The 21510-nt window shown below is 46.9% G+C and overlaps 1 protein-coding gene across 1 annotated transcript in view; it reads left to right on the top strand.

The window, feature by feature from the left end:
- The first annotated feature begins 361 nt into the window (after positions 1 to 361).
- Positions 362 to 21510, top strand: part of LOC119441379 (solute carrier family 52, riboflavin transporter, member 3-B) — a 91558-nt gene continuing 70409 nt past the window's right edge. The window contains exon 1 of the mRNA XM_037705990.2: positions 362 to 1004. The gene's annotated coding sequence lies outside the window, so the exon portion shown is untranslated. The remainder of the gene's footprint in view (positions 1005 to 21510) is intronic.

Raw genomic sequence — 21510 nt, forward strand, 5'->3', positions numbered from 1 at the left:
CGTCTGCTAGGGCTTCGTCCGCCGTGTGGATGCGCCTGCAGCCGGACGGTCCGTGGCATAGTCGTCCGCGTCCGCTAAAAATCCGGATTCGGTCCTTCGTCTGGATGCACCATTAGCTGTGGCACCAAGTGCCTATTTATATCAGAGGCTCCGGCAACAGTCACCAACGCCGCACGCATTTTGAGCGAACGCGGGCAAAACGCCGATGGCGTCGACAGCAGTTCTGCGTGTCGCCGATGCTGCTGCATGTCCAAGTTTATACAGCTGATAAAGCTAATATCATTACTCCGTATAGCTCTCTACAAGTTTGCTATCACAACTGATGCTTCGCCTTTCAGGTGAAACTGCGACAACTTTTTTTTTTCGGTAGCGTCTGTTGCGTTTATATTGCCTGTGGCTTCAGCAGCTTCCGAAGATCTCGATCATAACGACTTCCTTGTAGACCTGACCTGGCTGCACTTAATGCTTCTGTCTCGATTAAAATTTCACACGAGCTACTGTGCGCAAATATAACTAGTTCTTTATCACTCGTCCCGGAATTGTAGTAGTTGTTTCAACACGTTCTCCCATACAAGCGCTGATAACGCGTACCTCTGTGCCGTCCTGCAGCGAGCGACCTAAACACCTATTAAAGTATTTTCTTTTTTCCATTTTGTCTCTCTCGAGTGTGCAAGTAACGCAACTGCGTCAGAATGTTATCTACGATAAGCCGCTCGGCCATTTGGCATTCTTCCTTTTTCAGCTGCCCGCTTAGCGAGATGGCTGCTCCAGTGCGTTTACGGCCGCAATAGCCTCAGCGTAAGCGGTCGCAGGCTTTCCCGTCTCCGGGTTGTGATTTTTACGTTTCCGCACGTTCTCTGGTGAGCGCGGCAGGAGCGTCCACGCTTTCTTCAAAGCAACCAGAGTCAGCATCATCCCTAGAAAAGAATAGCCACGCAGCACGAAGGCCGGAGAGGAGAACCTGCCAGACGTACTGTGAGCGTATGCGCGGACCCGACGTCACGGTGAGTGCCTGAGCGAAATACAAGGTGCCCCCCGTCGAGGATTCAGGTGATAATGCGCTGTCGGTAACCGATATCCCGCCGATAAGTCGACTGCGCACAGGGTGTACCTCATACGGTGACGAAAAGTACGAGATAGCGCTCAAATGGAGCACAAACTCTGCCATGAGTGGGCGTTCATTTATCTTGCGGTCGCTAGGTGCAAAACGTTATTTTCGTGCGGATTATCGCAATGCTCGTACAGCTCGTATTGCAGCAATTTATCAGACAGAGCTCTTTTGTGGAATCAAGAAATTAAAAAAGCGCAAATTCTTTCAGGCTGAACAGATGTTTTTCGATCTTTTGGTTCTGGCTACTTTTAGCTGGGGACCAAGATTCGGTTTCGCAATGTATAACAAGATGGCGCCGGCCTGTCTTTTTGTTCAGTTCTTTTTTTTTGTGTGTGTGTGTGTGTGTGTGTGTGTGTATGCGGGTGCGCTTGAAGATCTGCATTAGGATCGTAAAACATGCACGTGTTTTCAGCCTTATATCTTCGCGCATCATTTTTTCCGCAAGTTCCTTTTCGCGGTGGTAATGCTGATAGAACATCATGCGGATCCCACGCACTGTGGGAATCCATGTAAGCGAAGCTTTCTGTGCTGTTTGCGTTGATTGAAGATAATTGGCAGTGACGTTTACGTTTGTAAGCGTTTAGTGCAATACTAGAGGGGTGAGTTGATGTTAAACGTAGCCTTGCGGAACCCACTTGTGTTTGTCTGCGCAGTACACATAACACAAAGCGAAACGTGTTTGCTTGAAGTGGTGTTGTGCGCCATTGTTCATAGCCTTCGATATAGTTATCACTGTCATTGCCTCAAGCCCGTTATACCTAGTGGCACGGGCTGGGGTACTTTGGTTTCCTTTTTTTTTCTTTTTAACCTTACCATATGATATTGTCACGTTCTAGGAGAACAGACGACCTGAAGCGCGTCTTCGGCTTTCTAATTATGTCCCACATGTTGCAAGGTGTGGCATTATTCTCCCTCCTCGGAAGAGCATCGACTCGATGCTAAAAGAAGCACACACACTACAGGAAGAACGTAGAAGTACACGCGTGGAAGACACATGCACACACGAACGCTGGCTGACGCGCAGTCATAAAACGCAGGGCAATGTCACTGAGGCAATGATTGTCCACGACAAAAAGAAATAAAAAAAGGAATGGCATGGTCCACAAACTATGGTGGTTATGGAGTGCGGTAAGGTTTCAGCCGCACAACGTGCACAATCTCGGGTAGTGTCTTTCGACGTCGTGTAGGTTGGCTGCCGTCAGGAAGAACCTCGTAGTTGATGTCACTCACTCGCCGCAGCACTTTATAAGGTCCGAAGTACCGGCTGAGAAGTTTCTCGGATAGGCCTTTGCAGCGGACAGGAGTCCAGACCAGAACCCGATCTCCTGGTTGGTACTCCTGTCCGCTGCAAAGGTACTCCTGTCCGCTGCAATATATATATATATATATATATATATATATATATATATATATATATATATATATATATATTGTCACGTTCTAGGAGAACAGACGACCTGAAGCGTTGAGGCGTTGAGCGTCGAGTCCCTGACCGCCAGCTGAACAAACGCAAAAGCTCAGGCCCCCGCGCGTTGATCGGAGTAACTTCGTCTGCCTCTTCGCTGGCGCCCGTCAAAGCAGGTGCCGGCGCATGGCGCGTGGATTAGCGCGCGTCTTCGGCTTTCTAATTATGTCCCACATGTTGCAAGGTGTGGCAATATGTCATTGCCTCACAATGCGCAACGCATCGGGGCAGAAGCGTTAAACTTTAATTAAACTATGGCGCTTGACGTGCCGAGCCCACAATCGGATTATGAGGAACGCGGCAGTGGAGGACTCGTTTTAATGTTGATCACCTGGGATCTTTTATTCTGCACCTAATTCAGGGTACGCAAGCGTTCTTGCATTTCGCCCACCTGGAAATGAGTCTCATGCGGTCGAAATCGAACTCGCGACCTCGAGCAACGTCATTGCCAAAAGACTACCCCGGCGGATACCGAAGTATTGATTTGGTGGGCGGATGCTTCCACAATGTCGTCGAGACGCTGCGGTTAGTTAATGCGGCTTCGCGCCTGCACGCCCTACGTCAGTTATCCGCTTGATAACGTTGCGCGGTGTTTATTTTTCAGAAATGGTAGAAACGTACTGAGATTAATTTATTAAGCGAAGCTTTATAGGCTCACAAGTGTCGGCGGCGGTGGTGGTGGTCGTGGTGGTGTCACGCTGAAAAGTGGGCCGATCCTGGTGATTGTGCAGAAAGGGTCCAAGCTCAATGGCACATACCAGGGACCAAAAGGAAAGAGAGAAAGAGACCGGCATAGAAAGAGAGAAACAGAAAGAGAGAGAGAAAGAAAGATAAACAGAGAGAAACAGAGAAAGGAAGAGAGAGAGAAAGAGATAGAGGGAGAAAGAAAAATAGAGAGATAGAGAGACAGAGAGAAAGAGAGAAAAGGGGAGAAAAAAGACATAAAAAGAGAGAGAAAGAAAGACAATCACTACGAAGGTCAGATACGCACACGACAAGCTTCGCTTACCCCCATTTTCTCGACAGGGGAAGGGCTGGTGATTTTTTATCTACTTTGTCCGCAACTGTTGCCGTGTCTAAGAGTAGTGTTTCCTTGCTTTATTACGTCGCATTTTCCCTCCCTCCCCCTATGTATGCGATTTTCGAATGAATAGCGGCAAGAAATGAGTTCACTCATTTCGTGACTACGTCGCTTCTATTCATTCTCTGTCTCATCTCTCTACCTCCTCTCTACCCTTAAAATCTACCTTCCATCCAGACCGTTGCACAAAAGGTGAGAGCTGCAGTTCCAGCTATGCTTTTGTGGGGGTGTATGGATAATTACAGCAGTCAAGAGGGTATTGCGTAGACAGCCGGAGAACTCCAGAAGGCATCGTGGCGACGCGATGGCAAGGTCCAAACAAGTTTCTCGCGTTGCCTTTCCTCTCGGTCGTGCTGCTTTCATGCATATACGCGCTCTGAACCAACTTCTCACGCAGCGGGACAGCGGCAGCAGCAGCAGAAGCAGCAGAAGCGTAGATGTCGAAGGAAGAGGCAATGAAAACTTCGCTTTAAACAAAAATTAGTAATCCCTCCCCTGTCGAGAAGATGGGGGCAAGCGAAGCTTGTAGTGTGTTTCTTCGGTATTCCTCCGAAGGAATTGCACTGACGAGCGCCACGTTGTGCTCAATCCACAACCGGTCACACATTCCGGTTGAGAAACTCGCGTTGAAACCGGGCCATCCCACCGGGGAAGTTGGCGCTAGCGTTGCCGAGGCGTGCACCACCGGTGTCGGGTTCCTGGAGGGCTAGACGACGCTGACATGTGTGCTCAGCATCGCGTTCCCCCAACTCGTGGTCCGCGGCTCTTCGATGACGTTTCGCCTGGGCTTCGGAGGCCCTCACGCTAGAATCGGAACGTCGACGACGAGGCCTTTGCCGAGCGCGTTCATTCTGGATGGAGTTCCATGAAATTTCTTCAAAGTTAAATCTGTCCTATAGCTTTGATGAGCCAGATAGATGTAGAGAATCCTGGGAGCCCTTGCTACTCAACGAAGAAGAAAATGCTCAACGACAAGTCATCGGTCTCGCCCTGACCGCCGCCGCGTCCCAAGGGATCCCGGCCGATGGTCAGGGAGGATGAGTATGGGTTTAGGCTGAAGCTACTACCCCGTCATCTATTTGATGGGTGCAAATAAAGTCACTTCTCTCTCTCTCTCTCTCTCTGTCCGTTACATAATAGATTGAATGGCTCATACCCCCTTAAGAAATGGCTCTTACCCCCAAAAACGTGGCCTCTCCATTACGACGACCGAAGAGAAGTGAAATTATGCGCTGGTATTATTAGCGGCGGTGGTAGAGACATTTATTGCCATTGATGGTGGGGGCGACGCCCCCTACATGGCACTTGGGTGCTCCCTTACTGTGAGGACGCACCCTTACAAAGCGAAGGAGAGCCCTTGAAGTCTCCTGGTTTACTGCAAAGTTTGCATGAGGAGGGGAATTGGTCTGGGTATCGCGCATGTAGCAGTATAGGGTATGGGGCAGTCCGAGTTTGTAGTCGTCACCAGTGCCCAGCCTGCGCTATGGTGAGGGATGGGGCTGGTTGTGTGTATTCCATTCGTTCGTCCCGGTAGTACGAAAGGATATCACTGAAAGAAAGCAGGCGCTCTCCGGCCCGTAGAGGGGGCTCGACTGTAGCTTCCTGCCCGGAATGTGAGACCTCGGGCTTGGGAATGAGCATCCTCATTGCCAGGAAGGCCGGCATGTGCTGGCATCCAGATGAGGGTTATGGGGCGCCGGGGCTGCCAGAAGAGTAGTAAGCGAGCAGCGGTGTGGAATATGTAGCCGTTGGCATAGTTGAGAATGGCACATTTGGAGTCGGTCATAATTTTGGTGTTAGATGTAGAGATGAAAGTAAGCGCGATGGCTGCCTCTTCTGCCTCTGTTGTGGAGTTGGTGATGATTGAGCTGGAGGTTAGAAGCCTTGCCTGATTGTAGGCTATCGCCAGGGCCATACGGGAGCATGACGTATATTCTGCTGCGTCCACGTAGACCACATCATGGTCCTCGCTGAACTGTTTGTGGTGGGCCCGAGCCCTTGCTATTCTGCGGTTCCCATCTCGCTCAGGGTGCATGTTCTTGGGGATGGGAGGTATGTTGAGGTTAGAGCGGAGGATAGAAGAAATTGGGACACCGTCGGTAGGGTGTGTAATTTCGGTTAGGCTTAATTGGGATAATAGAGCGCGGCCAGCGGCCGAGTTAGAAGACATGTTTGTGCCGTAAAGGTGGCTTCTGTGAGTACCTCAAAGGTGTTGTGGACACCGAGTTTGAGGAGTCGGTCGTTGAATGTGCTGGGGGGAAGGCGTAGAGCCATTTTCGTGCAACTCCGCAGGAGCGAGTTTACCCGGTCTGTCTCCTTCTGTCGGAGGGGTAGGTATGGAAGGGCATATGGGGTGCGGCTTATGATGTAAGCCTGGGTAAGGCGAAGTGCGTTTCGCTCACGTAGGCCAGCCCGGAGGTTCGCTATGCGGCGAATAAGTCGGATGGTCTGTTGAGCGCTGTGTTTGGAGAGTCTTTATGACTTCTCCGTGCGCGCCGTGAGAGTGTAGAACTAGTCCTAGCACGCGGATTTTGGATACTAGTGGGATAGATGGGTACCTAGCGTAAGGGAGATGGAAGAATGACTGAATCATGTTGCTTGGGGCGGTAGAGAAAGAGCTCTGATTTGGAAGGGGAGCAGGTCAGGCCGCGCTCCTGTACATATGTGTCGATTGTATTTAGTGCCAATTGTAGATGTTGTTCTATTTCGGCGTCACTGCCGTGGTTTGCCCAGACAGTGATGTCGTCGGCGTAAAGGCTGAATGGTTGTTGGGGGTTTGAGCCAGTTGTTGGGGTAAGTGTAGAAGTGTTATGTATGGATAGGGTTGTCCTGTCCTTAAGCTGCTTTAGGCTTCTTACGTCTACTTGGGGTGGAGTCCCGCTTTGGGAGGCGGGTTGCGTAATAATTGCGCCGGAACTCAAGATCGCTATAGCGGTCAGAAAATCCTTGGGTTAGCACGTCGAATCGGTGATTAAGAGCAGCATTGTCTCGTATTATGTGGATAACCGTGTCTGAGGGTTGCACATTCCTGGTTGATGGGAGTGATAGCGTCCTGCAATTTTGCCTCAAAGCGAGCAGCAAAGGACTGAAGCAGGGTTGGAATGTCGTCTAGTGAGATGGGGGTGGAGGGAGGGGCCGTTGTGCACGGAGTGAATTTGTAGAGGGTTCCGTGTCAGCCTCCATTGCTAGCGAATCAGGAGAGGAAGTAGGGTTGGAGTGGCTGGGCAAGGTATGGTCGGTGGGTGGGTTAAGGGGAGGAGGTTGAGGTGCGGTTGGAACGGGGGTGGGTGAAGTGGTAGATCCAGTGGCAAGAGCACTTATCTGGGCTTCCAGTTTGGCGATGCATTGCTGAAGAGCGGCGGCTTCTGCTCGGGCTGCTGTAGCTTCTGCTTTGGCCGCCGCTGCCTCCTACTGGGATTTCGCCAAGGCCTGTTGTAAACTGGGATTCACTGTCATGGATGTCGTGTGCTTGTGAGAAGAGAGGGGCGTGTTCCAGGCTTGTTTCAATGGCTCTGTCCAGGCTTGCTTGTGTTGGTTGGGCTGGGTAGGTCCGGATGACAATTGGGGAAAACTGTCCCTGGGTGGAACTGATTCCTGCTGCTGCGTTTCTGCGTGGCTTACTGTTTCCGTTGCTAGTGAAGGTTTCGTCCCTTGCATGATCCCGCGCCGGTAAGGTGAGGGCCCTCACACAGAATGCACTTGGGCGTACAAGGAGGGTACTGTTGCGAAGGCTGTGTTCCACAGCGGGGGCAAACATTGATATTGGGGCTTGCGCATACGTCGTGATGGTGACCCGGCTGTCTGCTACTTGTACAGGCATCCGGACTGCCGCCGTATAGCGTGCAGCGGTGGATGGCTCCCATGTACTTGATGGACTACGGGACTTGCGTTTGTGTCGAAGGTGATTAGGATTGAGTGCGTCTTTCCCGTGGGTCGGGCTGCTAGTATGGTGTACTCCGGGTGTCTTCTGACCAAGTCTTGGTAGAGTTGCGTTGGGGTCTCGTCGTCATAGGTGTTTGTGATGACTCCTCTGGTAGCCCCCGGTGGGGGCGCCACGTAAGCCGCGCAAGGGTAGGTTTGGTCTCCAATTGCGAGGGAGGTTAGCATCTTGAGAGTCTCGGCTGTTGGGAAGTGTGTTGTTCCCATGGTGAAATCATTGTTGGTCAGGTGGGTGCGCAGGCAGAAGTCGTCCGGTAGAGTGATTCGGAGCTGGGTCTTCACTGCCTTCCTGATCGTCACAGCAACTGCATCAACACCAACTAACCCAACTTTCTTCGTGAATTACTCCTCTTGTGGGGAGGGGGGGGGGGCACACTTAGCTGTTTGGAAAATGTGCAGCTTGAAATTTCTGCGTTGCTACCTCTGACTGACAGCTGTGACGCAAGCAATATGATTAGGGTGTGACAAAGCGCGTACATCTTCTGTTACTGATCAAACTGCATGCCATAAAATCATTTGCCAACTCATCCTTGTTGGATGTGCTTTAAATGAGCTATAATCGCATTGCCAGCTTCTTTTATTCTGCATAAAAACAAACCTATAGCATTTTTTCCCGAAACTGTGAAGGTACTCAACCCTATATTGCATTAAAAGCTTCGGGTGATCCACTCTGAACAAGGGACGTACTCTCAGACAACAGCTTTTGGCTATATCACTGTCAGTGCGCGCTTATTGGCTGGTTAAACAATGCGTCACACGAAGGCAATAGTATTGCCGTAAGTGATTATCCGAGAATATGTCCCCAAGTGAAAATCATTGCATCATTAGGACTGACATGAGCTTTGATGGGGATGTGTGTGTCCATTATATGAAATTGCAGAAATTCAACACTGGAGCTCTTATTCACTCTGCAGTTTATGCGTCTATATGTGGCACAATGGTTCAACGTCGTCATACAGCACATTGATTATGTCCTTGCATGTGCTACAAACGACCCATCATAAAATCTTGCTGTCATGCACGAGCTTTTGTATACACTACGACTTAGGTGCATGCACTTTGTATGCAATTCGTAGTCATCGGCAAAGATCTCGTTGCTCATATGACTACGGTGCGTACACATCACACGCTATCTCGCACACCTCGTACATAATCTCGTTAGGTTGGCGCAGCACATCGCACTCATCTCGCACATGCATTCACGTAGCAACTCGCATAGATCTCGTACACTTCGTGAAGTCTGCGCAGCTCATGCGTACAGATCTCGCACATTTTCTACGATATTTCGTTGAATATGCGCAGCATTTCGCACACTTCTCGTCAAATCTGTGCGATATGCATACATCTCGCACAATTCGCGTACAAATTTTTCAATTGGTTTAGACCACAGAAACTAAAGACGCCAGAAGAATAGCGTGAATATAAGGTAGTTGTGAAGTAGTAAAGAGTGTGGTGAAGTACATTTCACTTGACTCTGGTTTCACTCTTTCTAGAGCCACATGTGGGAGTTCAAGTGACGTCACAATGGGTAATCGTTGTGGGTGTCGTTTACAGCCTCTCTGTCCAACCACCTTTAGAGCGTGGATGGGAGCCACAGTTTTACTTTTTCTTTCTTGTCCCTGCTCACACCCGCCTATTCCTTGCGCATACCTGCATATCCAGTGCGGGTATACGCCACACGTAACTAACGAGCTTAGGATGTTATTATTGCGATAGTTATTATATGGACCCTCCCAGCGGATTTCTGCCATTGCCGTTGCCGTGAGGTTCCGTATAAAGTACAAGGGCGATAAAATCGTCGCGCGCGCCATATGTTGTATGTGCGAGTGAAAGCGCGCGAGGGACGCGCGCTTTCACTCGCCCGAGGGTTTCTGCGGTCGGAACACGGGTGTTTCAGCCTAGGCATAGACAGCTTCGCTGTAAAAATGTCTCTATTGGAATTGTTTATTACCACGCAATTGAATTCGACTTATATATATTCGACTAATTCGACTATATATATATATATATATATATATATATATATATATAACCACCGCACTGAAAGACTGCGTTCACAATTTCGCGGAATAATATTAATGATAGCACAACCGTAATCCGTATTCTTTGACATTTTTTTGAAAATAGCCGGTTGCCAGAGTAATTATACTGCCTGGGTAATATCTTAGGACACAGTAATCTAATATCTGTCTGAATTTTATAGATTATTGTTGATCCTGGTATTTTTCCACACTTCAGAGAAAGCACAGGGGGAATTTATTGTTTTGTTTATTTACACGTGGAAATACTTAGTTAAGGGGGGAGGGAGGCTGAAAATGGGCAAGAAGGTAACTTGCCGCCGTCGTGGTTTATTGCCCTCATGGTACATTTTATCGTATCGTTGAGAATAACAACTAATCGAGCTCCTCGGAGTCCGTAAGTCCTTCTCTCGCCCTCTACCCTTCATTTGTTAAGAGAGAGGGCACAAATGATTCAGAAAGATTGGAGAACGTTCTTCCTGCAGGTATTGCACTGATCTCTACGTTAAAACATAATACAGATGAAGGAGTTAATATTTAGAAAGGGCCATGGCTGACTTTGCATTTTGATGAGTTCTCTAGCCAAGGTTCTGCCACATTATTATTTGGTCAGAAAGTCGTTCTGAACGCGTCTAGGCGTAAAGCACAACTCTGTGCTGTAGCATGTGGCCGGAACAACTCATGGCGGCCAGTACGTTCACCCCTCGTTGTTTCATGTTCAGTCGTTTCCCGTCGCATTCTTTATTGCATACTGAGCGCGAGTTCTTTTTTTGAGCGTCTACGTCGATGGATCTCAGCATTCAATACTCCACTTTTTGTAATGCAACCTCATACCACCCACTGCAAGGTCGAAATAATTAGCTTTGATATTATGCTCGTGCGTTATGTTTTGATAGTATACTCGAAGCCCCAAGTTCTTAACAGAGCCTTCATGGTAACGAGGCACGCGCTCGTGCCACTGCTTCCGCGTTTGTCGTCGTCGTCTGCTTCCACAGCTGGCTCTGTTGCCGCTAATCAGAGACGCCGCGTAGGGGCCAACGCGAGCGGATGCCTGCAACGTCGGCTCCGGCAAATGGTACGTGCTGCTCCTACCCAATCTCTTCCACGGCCACTAATCTGCTCGAGAAGCGACATAAGTACCTAAGGAAGACAGGGGAACCGCCCATTCCGGGCGAAATCCGACCTTTTTTGTGCTGAGAACGATTATCGGACCGAGACGCTCAGCTGCCCAGTTAAGCCTCGCCCTGACTTTGCCTCTCCGCCGATACCGCCGGCGACGCCAGCCGTTATGATAGAAGTAATGGTTGAAGGCCACACCATAACCGCACAAGAGCCTTCGTCAGACGATTGGACACGAGTGCTGTATAATGCGTACGCCGCCCGACCAGCCAGTTCACCGAAACCACCTCACCACTCCGGCAACTCTACCTCCGAGGCAGCTAACCCGAACGCCAGGAACGCGGCGCACGAGGCAGCAGCCGCTACCCGCAGCGGCAAGACGCCGGCCCGCCTACCACCTGCGACCAAAGAGACGCGCCTCACAGTGCAGCGTAGCAAGCAGCTTCCACCAGTCCCACCCAACGCTATTCGAGTGGTCGTTCGCCCGCGAGGTGAACTACGACTTCTAGACTTCCCAACACCTCGACTCGACCCATGGCAGCCTGGAATGAACTGAATGAGTTGCTAGAGCATGGTGATGTCACGACCATCACATCACCATGCTAGAGCCAACATCACCATGCTAGAGCATGGTGATGTTGGGTACTTTTAGGGGCGAAGCTCCTTAGGGTGTGGGTCTGTCCCTCCTCTGTAGTAAGTAGTAGTAGTAGTAGTCGTCGTCGTCGTCGTCGTCGTGGTAGGTAGCCACGTCTACTTTTATGAAAAAAAAATTCCGAAAGTTGTGTCCGTAGCGCAGAATCAAACCAGGGACCCCTCGCTTCCGAACGCGCGGCGCTAACCACTACGCCACGAAGCGCACATGGACACACGCACCACGATGACAATAAATACCCAACATTAACGAAAGACTGCGCGTTTCTAACGCGTTTGTTCTAGCGCGTTACGGCCCGTGTAAGAAGCTGGTGTAAGACGCTGTGGCCTCTCCGCCTTACCCCCGTATTCATAAACGCTGATGGCGTCGGCAAACGCAGTGCACGTTCCGGCATGTGTAAACGGCTGCGTAAGACGCTGTGGCCTCTCCCCCTTACTAGAGAGTACTGCACGTTTCTAACGCGTTTGTGCTAGCGTCCCCTTAAGCGGGAGATGGTGCAATTATAATGAAGGGCGCTGTTATAAAATAGGAATGACGTCACATATGGCGCGTGTCATTGGTGGAAGTCAATCATTCGATTTAGTGCGGCGAGACATGGCGAATTACACGGAAGATTCACGGTTTACCGATGATTCACTCCGGAGCTTCGCCCACTCATCATCATTGACCCCGTGGATATGCGGTGTTTTTTTTTTTTTTCACTCGGAGTAGCTTACGCAACCGTAATCTTTACCGCGAAACATGCCGGAGAAGGAACGCTGTAAAGGACACCCACAACGATTACACATTGTGACGTCACTTGAATTCACCACACTTGGCTCTACAAAGAGTGAAACCGGACACACTGGTGTCACGAGGGTTTTCAATGACGTCAACCCCTTTCGAAGCAGATGCAAACCTAATCTTTCACAGTTTCAAACCTAAACTTTTTTGTCACAGTTGTGGTTATATATCGCCCACCGTTGGGAACAAACTGACGTTCTATGATTTCCTAGAACAGGTACTACATTTCCTGAGCGATTCGTCCTCCCCCTTTATCATAATGGGTGATGTAAATATAAATATGTTGTCGGACGACATATCATCCAGAGAGTTTGCTGGTCTCCCTTACAAAAATGGGTTTGACCTTTCAGTCACCCGCGAGTCACCAACCAGTCACCCCAGTCACCTCCCTGTGGACTCGTCCTTCCTGTATACCTAGTCTGCAGATTTTCTGCAGACTCCGTGCAGACAGCCTGCGGACTTGTCTGTATAATTTGTGTGCACGCCCAGTGCGCGCGTGTGTATATATACGTATACGAATATATATATTCTGAACCATGATAGGTTTTATCATTAAAAAGCGGTTAGTTTTGCCATTTTTACATTACGAAAACTTTGCCACTCATTATTATAAGCACAGTCTGGCAATGACAGTAACCTAAGGCAATTAATTAATATTAATTGAAATGAGGTAATGGCTACATAACCTGCATTAAATACAGCAGTGGTACTATGGGTCGATTCACAGCCTGGATTTAAGCGTACATATATACAGGGTGCCACACAACGCCATGCGATCACCGTAAACACGGTCGCTTCTGGTGCCGGCCAACAGATGGCGCCACCGGGAGCACGAGAGTGCCGGCAAAATTACAGCTGCTACTACTTTCCCGTCTTCATGCTGTCGGCATGTCGGTACATGTGCGTGCGCGCTGCATTAACACCGGCCGATGTGTAGTTTATTGGTGTGTACGCTGTGCCGACAGAAAGTGTGGTCCTTTTTCTGTGTATTAGTGATCCAAAACCCCTGGGACCGCGTAATGTAGCGTGCAGTATCCTTCGTATGCTACGCCGATGATTATCGTAGTTAGGCCCGTCACACTTTCTTTGTTCCCGGCTCGTGAAAAGCCTCAGGTACTCTCGCTACGCTCGCATCGGATCAGAGTGTACGGAAGAATTTGTTCAAAGTCGTGTTATCACGTGCTACTAGTTCATCCACAATTCTACAGTGCTTACGCTGGATGGGCCGTAAACCGACGGTTCTTGCCGCGGTACCTGTACGATGGCGCGGAACCTGTGACACGAAGGAGCGGTAGCCGAGTACGCCTAAAAGGTAAGTCGGGCGCTTGCGCGAATTCTTGTATTCCGTGAAGTGTACATTGTTACATTGATCACAAGATGAATAGTAAAGCGACAAAAATGATAGATGTGCTTTCCGAATCTTCGTTGTTTTGTGGCAGTGCAGATATTGCATACAGTTTCATGAAAATTGCCCTGATACGTGTTGATGTTGGCTAAAGCTTTATCGTTTATTTGCTTTCTTCTATGAAGTGTGCTAGCGCCGGGGATTATTTGATCTGAATGGGCACAAAATTCAATCAGGAAAAGTTACCGTTTGTGTCCGCAATTTCTCAGCGAGAAATATTGTATACGTATTTCTAGAAGTACGTCGATGTGTTGTCTTCACGGCTAACGACTGCGTGAGATTGCACCCGATTGCTTCGTCTGACGCATTGCCAAATTTTAGCTTATATACAAATTGTTCTATTTATAGAATGACGTCAGACAGCCTGCATTTCTTGTGTTGCATGTCCTGTGTGTTCTCGTGAACTTGTAAAGGTTTCTGGTGTTACTAAGACGCCGAGATTTCGACAGAAATGTTTCTTTTTAAACTGAATTTTTTTTTGTTCTCTCTCTCCTGAAAAGGCGGGGGGGGGGGGGAGGTCTGTTTTTTCAGCGCATCGTTCTTTGGGACAGTGTTTTGTTGCGCCGCATAAAGAAATTAGGTTTTCGAACGCTTTTCATGTGCTAAATAATTTTCTTCATAGTACGATTCACACTTCACTTACTACAGATCTGCGTTTGAGTGAAGCTTCTGATAGTAGATTCATGTTTGCTGCAGTACCATTTACATGTTAAATAACCGCCTGTGATGTAATAATCGGCCATTTGCACAGCCAGATGCAGCTTCCTGGAGCTGGTTGTACGAGACTTTTCAGAATACAACATGATCTTGTTAAATCGCAAGTTTGCAGTTAAAACAGAGATTATAACAGTAAACTGAAATTTTTTATTGTTTAGGAAAGTCACGATTTTGGTGAGCCAGAGGCATCTCTACACCCCTTACGAACCTCCGGCTCTTCTGCAACCTGACAACACGGCAAAGCGTCTGATCTGCATGCTGCGACAAGGTGTGTACAAAACGGTCACGGCCACTTACACGTCTCTAGGTTTTGGGTGGTATAATTCATACCTGGAAACTTTCCTGAGTTGCCCGACAAAAAAGCAGGAGGGCTTTGGTTACCTTTATTGTTACAATTTTTTGTAGACTTCTAACATCCGTGCCTGCACAGATTCTGTGTTCTTAATCGTATTTTCCTAAGTAGTCAAAATTGCGTATTACATTTTTTTGGTGGTGCGGTGGGTATTGATTCCCATAATACTACAGAGAAAGGGACCTCAGAACAAAAAGCCACAAAAGGTGGTTTAAAAGTGTTTGAAGCCCGGAATTCAACATTCCGTAATCCGGCACTCTGGATTCCAATTCATCGGTATTCCGGGTCGTCACTGTTGACTTACCAAAATTCAGGAAATTGTTCAAGCTACGTAACCATTGTATTTTGCCAATATACGGCAAGACATTGTTCCTGATAGTGTTTCAGGGTTGTACTTCCCAAGATATGTCCCTAAATTATGTCTCTAAAATTCACTCTCTTTCTTTTACAGAATATGCATGCAGCAAGTTCAAGTGCGCAGACCTCCAATTGAAGAGGGCATAGGCTCCATGCTGCAGAAAATTGGGTCCAAGAGCGACTCCTCTTCCAAGGAATCAATTGGCGAGTAGATATTCTGATTCACTACTTCATCGTTCGTTGTGCTGGGGCAGGCACTGTGACACGCAAAGGTAGTGGAACAAAAACACATCACAAGTGAAGCGCGAACTGTCAACTGAGTTTGGTGAACAAGGAAGAACCTATACCCGAAGCCACTATCATCAGCTGGCTGCAGGTTATATGTGCTAAAAAGGTGGAGATAAGATAATCAGAATGAATCAAAACTGACAAAACGACCCACTTGAATCATATCGAGCCGATAATATGTTGGAAACTGAATGACCATGAGGTAGAGCCACAGACGGCTCGCTCACGCAGGCGTCAGCACCAGCCACAACTGTGTAAAATGATTCCCATATCTCTCGTAACTTTGCACTTGCTTCTGAGGAGGATTTCCGTGCTTTGAAAAGATGGTGTGCAACCGCATCTCGTCCAGTGCATAGCGAAGTTGCCTGTGCATTTACTAGGCTGGGAGCATATCTGTGATCCCAGAGCTTCTGATTCCAGCACCGGTTCACAATGTAAGCGCAGTTGCATGTCAGCGGTACTTTGTAAATGACTCCCGCTTTGAATGCAACATGTCCCCAATTTTTCATGTGCGAAGAGGCAGTTGTTTATAATATACTGCTCGCATGGAACCATGCTTACGTAGGATAAATGTGCTGGTGCTTGAATCAGAGTCTCGGTGGAGGAGAGATATACTTTCAGCCTAGTTTCAGCCTATCACAGCACTTAGCTGTGCACTGTACCAGATGTGGTTACACACCGCCTTTTGAAAGTACGAAAATCCTGTTCAGAGCAAGCGCGCAAAGTGATGAGAGAGATAGGAAAAGCATTTTGCATGGTTGCAGCTGTTGCTGCAGCCTGCGTGAGTGAGCTATCTGTGTCTCTATCTCATCACCTAACTAAATTTATATCATATTGCCTCTATATAATTCGAGTGGGTCACCTGGTCGGTTCTGATTCATTATTATTATCTTTTCTCTGCCATTTCTAGTGCATGTAACATCCAGCTGAACCTAGCGGCTATGAGTATAAATACTTATTCATTAAGTTAGGCTGACAGTTTGCGCTCCACTTGTGTGTTTTAGCTTCCACTAACTTTGTGTGTCACAGCACAACAAACGATGAAGCTAAACTAGAGCCTTTTTAAGCTTTGCTTACCTTACTCACTACTTCATTCCTTGGAAGATATATTCTTGTTTCGAACCTGGCAGCCATGAAGAAATCACAGACGAATAAAGAGTGCAAAGAATACTATTGTGTCTGCTATTTCATTGCATGCGTGCATGCATGCCAGTTCCCGATAGGTGGGCTACACAGATTCTCCCAAATGTCTGCTCATTTTCTGCATCCTGTGACCACAGTCTCGACAGACTTTCTGCAGACATTCTGCATCCTGCGGCTACACAGGCTCTGCAGACTTTCTGCAGAAAGGGTGTACCAATTGCCCGCTGGGAGGTGACAGGAAGTGACAGAAAGTCTGTCACCTGTCTGCACGTATTCTGCATCCCGGGTGACTCAGAGTCTGTAAGATTTCTGCAGCAATACTGCAACTTTTTTTGTAAGGGCTAATCAATTCGTTCATGTGCAAAAACGTAATCTCGAAACCCACGAGGCTAACGGCGCAAACGGCTACTTTGCTTGATGTATGCATAACCAATGTACACCCAACCGACTGCCTTGCGGGACTCTTATCCGCTGATATTGTCACGTACGAGTTTGATCATCTGCCTGTATTTTGCTTCATTCCTTACGCGCACTAGCAAGGGGAAGGAGGAAAAAAAGCTCAGCTTCGTAGTTTTCACGCAAGTGCATTGGAAAATTTCCGTGCTCTGATCCTATCAACAGACTGGTGATGTGTATTTGAAAAACAAGACCCAAGTGCCGCATACGAATAGTTCTTTCATAGAATGAATACGTGCTACGACCAAGCGTTTCCGTTGAAATTGTGCAATCAGAGGAGCAAAAAAAATAAGAAAATCCTGGATAAATGCAGCTTTGTTAAAAATGATAACAAGAAAAAACAAGATGTATCACTTGTTCGTAAAATGCAGGAGTGCGAAATTGTTCACCGATTTCAAAAATACAGAAATAAGGTCACCGGTGAATTAAAGCAAGAAAAAATTAAGTACTATATGAACGGTTATTTGCTAAAATAAAAAATGACCCTAGGAAAGTCTGGAATGATGTTAGAGACTTAACATCAACGAAAAGACAGAAAACGGAGATAAACATAAAGACAGCCACTGGCGTGCTGACAGGCAGATAAGCAGCAGCTGCTCTGAATGAACATTTCGTCTCCAGTACGCTTCCCGACAAGGGGGAACCCATGGCCACTTATAGAGTAAACAAATTCAGTCTTACTAACTCAGTGATACTTACACCTGTCGCACCTGCTAAAGTTGTGCAACTACTGTTTAAAGTAAAAAACAACGTCTCTGCTGGGTATGATGATGTGAAACCAGTACCAATGAAATATATTGCGGATATAATTGTACCTGTTACTGTTCACATCATAAACAGAATGTTTGAAAGCGGCATATTTCCCGATTGTCTAAAAATAGCACGTGTATGTCCTATTTACAAAGGAGGTGATAAACATTTAATGACAAATTTCCGGCCGATATCTGTCTTACCTGTTCTATAAAGGTGTTCGAGAGTGCCCTGAATGTTAGACTACAAACATTTTTCAGTAAATATAATGTAATCAGTGACATGCAGTATGGATTCCAAAAAAAATCTTGCGAAGCAGCTCTTATTAATATCCCACATAAAATAATAACAAATATTGAAAATACATTGTATACATTAGGTTTAATTGTAGACCTTAGGAAAGCCTTTGATTCAGTATGCCACAGTTTATTAACTAGCAAATTGGAACAATACGGTGTACGAGGTATCTTATTGGAGCTTTCACGACATTACTTAACCAATCGCTATCAATATGTCAGTATAAATAATGATGTTTCATCTTACGCTGAAATCATGAAGGGTGTTTCACAAGGATCAATACTTGGACCTCTCTTGTTCATAATATATATTAGTGATCTGTGTGACATTCCCGAGTCTCCTGAACTAGTTATGTGTGCAGAGGATACTAACATATTCTTTAAAGCTGCTACTATAACAGAGGTCGAATTGAAAGTTCAACAGAATAAGCTACAAATTAATTCTTCCAAAAAACAAAATATATGATATTTGCTCCTACTAATAAACCACGTAACTGCAATGCGGCTATTCTATTTGAAGATAGGCTGATGCAGCAGGTAAAATGTCAAAAATTTCTCGGAGTGTGGTTCCAAGAGGATTTGGCCTGGAACATGCACATCGACAATTTTGCTATGGAACTAAGCAGGACTGTTGGTTGCTTATACAGACTTAGTAGTCTGGTTCCTTCATGGTTGAAAAGTTCATTGTACTACGCACTCTTTTATTCTAGATTAACCTACTTCATATTAATTTGGGGCACAACTTCGCAAAAAAATTATAATAAATTGATAGTACTGCAAAAAAGAGTCTTACGTGCATTCGAGGGATATTATGGCCTTGTACAAAACTTTAGAACCACACCATTTTTATAAAACATTCTATGTTAAAGGCAAACCAGGTATATTATTACAACTTGCTGCAAACAAAACAAATCACAGTACATCCTGAATGTACCCACCAATCCGCACTACAGCCTTCGACAACATAACATCAGAACACCAAAAATAAGAACTAATTACGGGAAACAACTAGTCAGTTACCAGGCACCTTCACTACTAAATCGCCTACGTGATTTCGAAGATGAAATTATGGAATGTTCGAATGAATCATACAAAACTTTTCTTATTCTCAACAATATTGAGTTTGTCTGATTAGAACCGCAGTATAAATGGTCAGTCTTTTGTTTCTTTTGTTTTCAGGTTGTAGTTGGTCTGAAACAAGATATATCGTACTTTGGGTATTCTATCGGTTGTTCATATTTCTTGTAAGGCATGTTCTGTTTCACGAAAATAATATTCTGTCTCGCGACACTCCAGTCGATTTCGGTATATTTGTATGATACATGTTGCTGCGTACGGCCTGCGTGCCGAATTGTTGTGGGAGCAGAAGCCTTTGTCAGGCCACATGGCCTTTAGCTTCTGCTTCCTTTCTGTTGTAAACAGGAGAAAATAAACTCATTCATTCATTCATTCATTCATTCATTCATTCATTCATTCATTCATTCATTCATTCATTCATTCATTCATTCATCTTTACCAAAACGCGTCGGAGGGTGCTCCCATTGTTCACACGCGCCTTATCATCCATCATGTGGTTTTGATGCTAGTTTTGTGGCTTTTCTTTTGAAAACGAATGCTGAGCTGTGCTCTGTATGCCTGATTTAAAAGGAGATATGCTGTTTGTATTCAATATTTGGACTGGCGTTTTGCGCTTACGCCGACACAAAATTTTCCTTGGGTGGTAGAGGTATACAGCTTCGCTGTAAAAAGAAGGAAGGAAAGAAAGAAACAAACAAGCAAAGAAAGAAGGAAAGAAAGAATCCGCGTGTGCCTCATACCGGGGTCGCACATTTCAGCTTCGCTGGTTTACCATCTGCACAGGGTGCATGGGCGGTGAATTTTTTTATTGAATGCCTGCAAAAATTTCAGGAACAATATGCAATTGTAATTTCACTAATGTACACGCGACCGTTGTGGAGCTTTGCCCGCTTAGGCTTCTCGCAGCAAATCTTGTCATTAGGCAAACTTTCACGGAATACAAAAGGCTGTGTTTGAAGCACTGTAGCCACGTCCGGAAATCCAACTGAGAAGTTGGAACAGCAGTATGTTTCACAGGCCTTTTTCTTCCTTTCCTTTCTTTAAGGTCCATTCGGCGTGAAAAAAAAACAGGTGGCACATTCGTCAACAAGTGAAAAAGCGGAGTCCGGTTCCGATCCCAAGTGCCGAGCGGTTTCCCCTGAGCAACACAGTCTCTAAGTTGCTTTTGCAGTATCTCCATAGAATGCACCTACATGCTCATACATAATTTCATTGTGAAGTTGTGTCACGTAGCAATGCAAGTGATTTCACATGAAAAGATTCGTGCTAGTGCGGGAGATGTATTTTTGCTGCATAATGTAAATGTCATTTATGCTTTGGTTGGTCGACGTGCACGAGCTTCTCATTATGCGTTCCATTGCCTTGCTATTCTTTACCATTATAAAGAGACGCTTTTTTTTTGCTCTTCCAATCAATTTACGGGTGTTGCTGTCTTACCGAGCATGAAGTTTTTTTTAATTCTGCGTTTTATTATTTAGGCAATGATAAATGAGGGACATCTCAGCGACTCAGGGCATTCTGGCATTCTATGTTCTTACCATGTTGTTCCATTTCTTTAAAAATAAGGATTTTAAGAGGCTTCTTGCAGAGATCTATTCGTTATACTGAACATTATTGTCGAAAATAAAGACAACACGAGAAGGACACACATACCCACACAAGAGGCCACTACCAACTGATTTAATCATTCGTTTTCATGATCGCGACCTAATGATTTTAGTTATCAGTTTAATGATGACGTGTCTGTCAAAATGCTCGATCAATAAAAATTCATTGAGCAATGAACCTCGGGGAACCAAGGACTTGGTTCCCCGAGGTTCAATAAAAATGTCGCAGTTTCGCCCGAAAGGCAAAGCATCGATTGCGGTAGCAAATTAGTAGAGAGCCATTCGGAGTAGGGACAGTGGTTTTATCAGCGGCATAAACTTGGACACATTCGCTTTCTTACTGAATTGACAAGCATGCTGTCAGCGCGCACAAGGCAACATGAATAGATCACACTGAATGACCGCAGACGACTGTCAAAACGCTGGCAGCAAGCGCATCCGCCGCAGCGGGTGAAGGCTCGCGCGGTCTATCGCTTCAACGGAAACTGAGCGGCGAATGCACAGCGCATACAAAGGTCAGAGCCGTGTGGAGATAATAGACGGTGCGGGCGACTGCCAACGCAGGGCAAAGTGCAGAGGAGTTCTGCAGAGAAGTTGTTGGCAGAGGAGAAGCTGCCCCTCCCTCCCCCCCCCCTCCTTCCCGCGCTGCCTTCCCGCTTTCTTACTTTCGCGTGGGAGATTGAGTGGCAAGATACGCCTTTGGTGCCGGAGCACAGCTCATCCCCGCCTCCCTCCCTCCCATACCCCCACGGCCTTTCGCGCGACGGTCGCGTTTGCTTTCCGCCGTGCGCTCGCTTTTCGTAATAGCGCGCGGGGGTGTTCGCCCTCCGTGATAGCGCGCGTCCCCCGCGCGCTTTCCCTCGCGCATACGGCGCGCGGCGACGATTTTATCGC

Source organism: Dermacentor silvarum, chromosome 2, assembly GCF_013339745.2.
Source record: "Dermacentor silvarum isolate Dsil-2018 chromosome 2, BIME_Dsil_1.4, whole genome shotgun sequence".
NCBI lineage: Eukaryota > Metazoa > Arthropoda > Arachnida > Ixodida > Ixodidae > Dermacentor > Dermacentor silvarum.